The sequence below is a fragment of the Coptis chinensis genome, chromosome 9 (assembly GCF_015680905.1).
Source record: "Coptis chinensis isolate HL-2020 chromosome 9, ASM1568090v1, whole genome shotgun sequence".
NCBI lineage: Eukaryota > Viridiplantae > Streptophyta > Magnoliopsida > Ranunculales > Ranunculaceae > Coptis > Coptis chinensis.
In genome coordinates, this window is record NC_141464.1 from 34,666,522 (window position 1) to 34,673,111 (window position 6,590).

The window sequence follows — 6,590 nt, forward strand, 5'->3', positions numbered from 1 at the left end:
CACATTACCATAATCGTTTTATCATTTCTCGAATTTAAGAAATCATCGAGGGCGTCCTTATGGATGGGAGCAATGCCGTGTTCATACAAAAAACATGAACCCAAAACAAATATGAACATTGATTGTTCATACCCAAAAATATATATGAACAATAAATGTTCATACCCAAAACAGACATGAACATTGATTGTTCGTACCCAAAACATATATGAACAATAAATGTTCATACCCCAAAACATATATGAACATGATTGTTCATTTTTTTTGCCAAGATAGCGCCGACGAGGTCTCGGGGGCGTAGGCAGGCGGTATACCCTAGTATAGTAATAAATGAAGACCAACAGAAGTCAACTTTATTACATACGGAATATGTACATAGAAAGACCAATAGAAACCAACTTGAAAACACAAGGCAACCATGCCCAACTACCATAGCCCAAATGTAGTTTATACAGAAACCAACTACCAACTTGAAAACACAAGGCAACCATGCCCAACTACCAAAGAGCCCCTGCGGCAATTGGTATGCCTAGAAGATTTGCGTCGTCAACACTATTAAAAATCATTCCTACAAACGGAGCAACTAGTTTATGCGTTTCTCTATCCGGGGATTTATTCGAAGATGACCCAACAACTACATCTTCGTCGATACTGATTGTTACATTTTCTGCCGTTGACTCCATACATGCACAATTTTGGGTGATCTAACGGTTGTGTATTAGCAGTAAATCGGCTACAGGAAATTAAAATATAAAAATTAACATCCGGCCAATAAACACAACCTAATAAAATTACCATACAAGTAGTTAATAACACAATATATTTTTAAATAACGAAGAAAACATACCTTAAATCGAAAATGAGGGTTTGAAATTGGTCCAAAATTTGAATGGGGGTTGGATTTGTTTGAATTTTTCAGTTGAATAATTAGGGGTTTGATTTTGATTAATCCGATTTGTTTAAATAATTTGGGGTTTGATTTTGATTTTGAATCCAATTTGTTTAAATAATTTGGGGTTTTGTTTGAATCAGTATAGTAAGTTTTGTTTTTGGAGACCGTATATAGTGATTTTTTGAAATATCAAAATATCGAAATATCGTGCTTAAGGCTTAAAGTTGGTTTCTGATATTAGTTTAGATGATCTAACGATCTAACGGTCAAAAATTGGTCATTCGATGGTTGGTCCAAAATTGGGTTCATTCACCTAGCCTAACCATATATATATATATATATATATATATATATATATATATATATATATATATATATATATATATCATTTTTTAATGTACATTTTTTGTTTATGATGTTTGAGAGGACTCAACATATAAACAAGAGAGGAGATAGAGAATCTCCTTGGCGAAGTCCCCTAGATGAGTTGAAGTAACTTTAATTTGTGGTGCACCATTTACAAGAATAGCAAAATAGGGGGAGGACAAAAATTAATATGATAGATTCACTTATAAGCACCTGCTTTGCATTTTAAAATACATACGGGCATATCACAAACAAAAACCACCTAAGTAATATTAAGTAATCAAATAAAAAACTTTTGGTGTTTTTTGGTTTTGGTCCTCCTAAAAATGTCATATTTGCACTTTGTAATGCAAAAGATCGTTTATTGGGTTTTAGTCATCTTGATTGTGAGTCAATTGAGTTGACCATCACTAGGTATTAGTCAGCTTTCTTCATTATTTCTATTACCCATAATACCCCTTTCCGTGACTTGGTGGTGGGAAGTTGGGTTTTAAACTCAAATAAGCCTACATGTCAAGATCTCAATAACTTGAATCAACGACTAATGTGATCTGGCCGTTGCAAGTTTGAAAACTCCAATGGTCATCACCTACTTTCTATAAGCTAGTAAGGTTGTTAAATCAATATGGAATGAAAGAAAAAGTTAAGAGGAAGTAAGGAAGATGATTGGAAATGTTGTTGTGCTTGTTGCTACAACTACGCTAAAGAAGTAAGTACAAAAGTTTTAAGTTTCATAATGTATATCAATGGAGGAAGGACCAAAAGCTAAATGATTGTATTTGTAGAAGGACCAAAAACTAAATTATATTTTATGTTTACAGGTATGTCAATTGTTACAAAGAGTTTAGATTAAGTCGATTTTAGTTGTTAAAGAGTGTACCACGTGCTCCATCAAAAACTGTCAAATTGGGGTGGGTTAACTACTTTATTATCGGAAAAAAGAAAATCAACCAACTACTTTATGAAATGCAACGAGTTGGTTATGGTATATTTTTAGGCTTTTAGCAGCAAGAGTGCTAGATTCTTATTTTTGGTGAAAAATGAAATAATTATTTCCAAAGGGCAAAAGAGGAAATGACAAAAAAAAACCCAGTTACTATTAAGGGGGTGTTTGTTTTTTGGTTTTTGTAAGTGTTTACTACTTATTCCCAGTGTAAGTGGTGGACCACTTTTTTTTAATTTGGTGTTTGTTTTTCAGCTATTTATAAGTGGCACTCTTTTTTATGGTATATTTTTGCTACTTGACTTATAAGTAGCAATCATTTATAAGTAGTAAGAGCAACTCCAATGGGGAGCTGCTAAATTAGTAAACTCCAAGGTGCCACGTAGGCCTTTTAACTTGCCCAACCAAATTTGGTTATCCAAAAAAAAAAAACCATTCCAATCACATATTTTAGCAGCTGTTAAGTTCGGGAGATGGACAAGAGAGACTATGTTGTCCGTCTATTAAGTTGTAATGGACGGCTTTGCCGTTTGTATACAGTTCAGACCATACCAACAACTATTTTTTTTTTTTATAAAAGTGCATATTTATACACAACTACTTCACACAACTCTCTAACTATTTAATTTGCTCATAATTCTCATAAAATATTTATCTACTCCAACTACAATAATCACTACTCCAATTACAACAATGGATCCAAATAAACAAGCAACCACATTAAAATGAAAGAAATCTACTATAACATGGTCTGCAAATTTCTTAATTAAAAAAGACGAGGCTTTTTGCAAGGCGTGGATATATGTTAATGAAGATCCAATCGTTGGTGCAGGGCAACGAGTCACACACTATTGGGAAAAAATATATGAGAAATTTCGAGAGAGAGTTGGCAAAGACATTAAAAGAACCAAGGATTCGGTGTCCACTCGATTTGGACACATCCAACAAGCTTGCAACCAGTGGGCGGGAATTATCTCCACTTCGGAGAGGACAATTAGAAGAGGCACAACGATCCAAGATTGGTTGGCCGATGCAAAATCAACATATTCGTTAGCTCATGCTTTCAATTTGAGCATTGTTGGGTCCTCCTAAATGATAGTCCAAAATGGAATGAAGAATTGGAGAGTCGGTCCACCACTATAACGAGGAGATGAGCCAACATCATTCTTGATGTAGATGATGAAGTCGTGCCATATCTACACCCATAACGCCGTCGGCAACTCTTGGTGGCTTTCAAATTGATCAATTTCTTATACAAGCTGAGGATGGAAGTGGTGGTGGAGGTGGAAGTGGAACTAAGAAAAAACGACCACTGGGAACAAGGGGTGAGAAAGAAAGGTTGAAGAAATTAAAGGAGGAGAGAATTACAAGATGATGGAGAAGTATTTGGCACAAATGACAAATATCGCTGCCGATAGGGTGAAGTTAATGGAGCTCAAGAAGTGGAAAAAAGACAACAAAATATTAGCACAAGATACTTCGACTCTTGAGCCTGAAGTTGTTGAATACTTTAAAATGATGAAAATAGAGATAATTTGCCAAAGGAGAGAGAGTGGAATGTTTGAAATTCCAAGTGGTGCTTCTAGTGGTGGTGGTGCTTTTAGTGCTTAGATTAATTTCAATGTTGTTAGTTCTTTCATTTCTATTGTTGTTGTTAGTTCATTTTCAATATTGTAGTCTCAATTTTAAGTTTTAATGTAATTTTAATTTGAATTGTCTTGAAACAACATGAAATCAAACATAGATAATACTTAAACTATAGAGCAAACATAGATAATACTTACTAATAACATAGATAACTCTCATACTTTCATACTAATGTTCACTCTTAGTTGAACATTAGTTTCTCTGCTATGAATACGACGAAGTATATTAATTAAGTTTTCTTGCAATTTCCTCATGTCAATTTCCAACAACATGCAATGCGACTGATTAGGCCCAAAATCCACGTCTTCATTATTCGATTAATGTCATCCCTACTCCATATTCGCGCCGCCCTCTTGATTATCCCCCACCTAGGTTGTAAGACACCAAATGCGCGCTCGACAACTTTTCAACACGCTTATTGCATCTTAGCAAAGAATTCCTCCCTTTGAGTTGTTAGGTGAGGGATTGTTTGCACAAGTGTAGCCCATTTAGGATAAATCCCATTGGCTAGATAGTAACCCATTTTGTATTGGCGACCATTCATGGTGTAATACAATGAGGAGTTTCACCACGCATAAGATTGTCAAAGATGTGAGAACGTTGATGTCATTGTTTGAACCTACCAAACCAAAAAATGCGTGCCAAATCCACAAGTCTTTATCGACGATGACTTCCAAAATTATCGTAGGTTTCTTCTTATATCCTACGTGTGTACCTTGTCATACTATAAGACACATTTTCCATTGCCAATGCATACAATCTAAGCTTCCAAGCATACCCGGGATACCACGATTTTCCACCTTGTTGAATTAGACGTTGAATGTCTTCCTCGTTTGGAGCCCTCAAATATTCTTCTTTAAAGACCGCCATCACGACATCACAAAAATGCCTCAAGCTTTTGAAAAGAGTGCTCTTTGCTATTTGAACGTATTCATCCCACAACTATATGCAAGCAAACAAATGCAAGCAACCGCCTTTTGCATACCCGTCAAACATAGCTTTCCAGTGCCATCAACCTTGTATATGAAGTATTTGTCATGGTCGGAGACAACTTTCAAGATTTAGAAGAAGAGATAGTGATGTTACATCTTAAACCTCATACGAAATACATCAAGGGGATACTTCGGGTTTTGCATAAAATAATCCATCATAATCATATTGTGAGCTGATAAGCATCCAAAACTATAGTTTAAACTCCTTAATAATATCCTACTTAAGCTAATTATGCTATTAATATGTGAATTTATCACTATTTACTTGTTTTTGCGTATTTCAGGTTTTGGAGTTGAATAAGTGTTGAAATGAAGTCAATTGTGCGTGAAAAAAAACTAAATTGATTGCTAGGTGAAAAGTATGGAAAAAGGTCAAGATTTATGAAAAAAAAGCCCAAGTCAAAGGAATCAAGCAAAAGTCAACTCGGATGAAAAAATGCAGAAAAGTCAACAGAACTTCAAACGAGCATATCTTTGGACTTAGAGCTCTAATTAGGGCCCATTTTATATCAAAACGACTGGCTCGGAAAACGTTTTATAACCATCTAGATCTCGACCCATTTGGACTAATATAAGTCAACAAAAATGGTATAACAATAAAATACTACAGATTTAGACCTTGATTATTGGACCCTAGTGAAATATTTTAGCCCATGAGCTTATGGAGAGAGAATTTCTACCACAACATATAAAACATTACTTGTTCTCTATAAAAATAGTGGTTAACCTCAAGTCTATGTATCCATTGTAGTATCTATTTTATTATCCAATTTTAGTTTAGTTTTTAGGGTTAGCCACCATTATCATCTTCTTCCTTCACCATTAATAAAGTTTTCACCTTTATTCTTTCATATAACATAATATTTTCTTTTAGTCATGTTCTTATGGTTATTCCAATGACATTAGGCTAATCCTCCCATTAGAGAGAGTGATTATGAAGCCTAATGAGGAATAAATTGTTAAAATATAATTATTTATTGTGTATGTTTTAACAGGTTTAATTTCTTATATATGTTTAGAGATAAACTGTATATTAGAACCATGAATTCTTATGATTAAAACAAAGATGTTTAGCTGTAATTATCCTACATAGTAGTAATAATGACTATAGAAATGTAGATTGTTGCTAGGGATGATAAAGTTTGAGGCTTTAGGTTGGAACATTGTTGAAAAACCTAAAGAAGATTAATTTACAATAAGTAATTTGAATTTGGCATGAAATAAATCATTAGATGGATTATCATTCTCTCTAGTTTCGTTTCATTCTCATTCTCATATTTTAATTGTTTAGTTAAATTAGATTAAGAATATAATCATTAGTATAATTGTAGAATAGAAATCTCTCAACATATTATTATTCTCACCTTGTTCCTCTTGATTGAATTAGTTGAGTTCTAAATTGTCTTGGTAGTTTAAGAGTGGATACAAACTAGATTCTAGATTCTAGATGAGAGAGAGAGAGAGAGAGAGAGAGAGAGAGAGAGAGAGAGAGAGAGAGAGATGTGAAAAAAAAGTCAGAGAGAGAGTTTTCTCTCTTGCAGCAGAAGATAGGTAAGAAAAGAATAGGCAATAAATGGTTAGACTTTGATCATGAAAAAAAATGAATCAGAATATTAGAAATTTTAGTTTAAGAGTGGATACAAACTTAGATTCAACATGCATGTCTTGCAACAACGAGAAGATAGGTAAGAAACCATTTTGAATGTGAGAAAAAAAGTTGCAAAGTTGAGAATGGTTAGACTTTGATGGT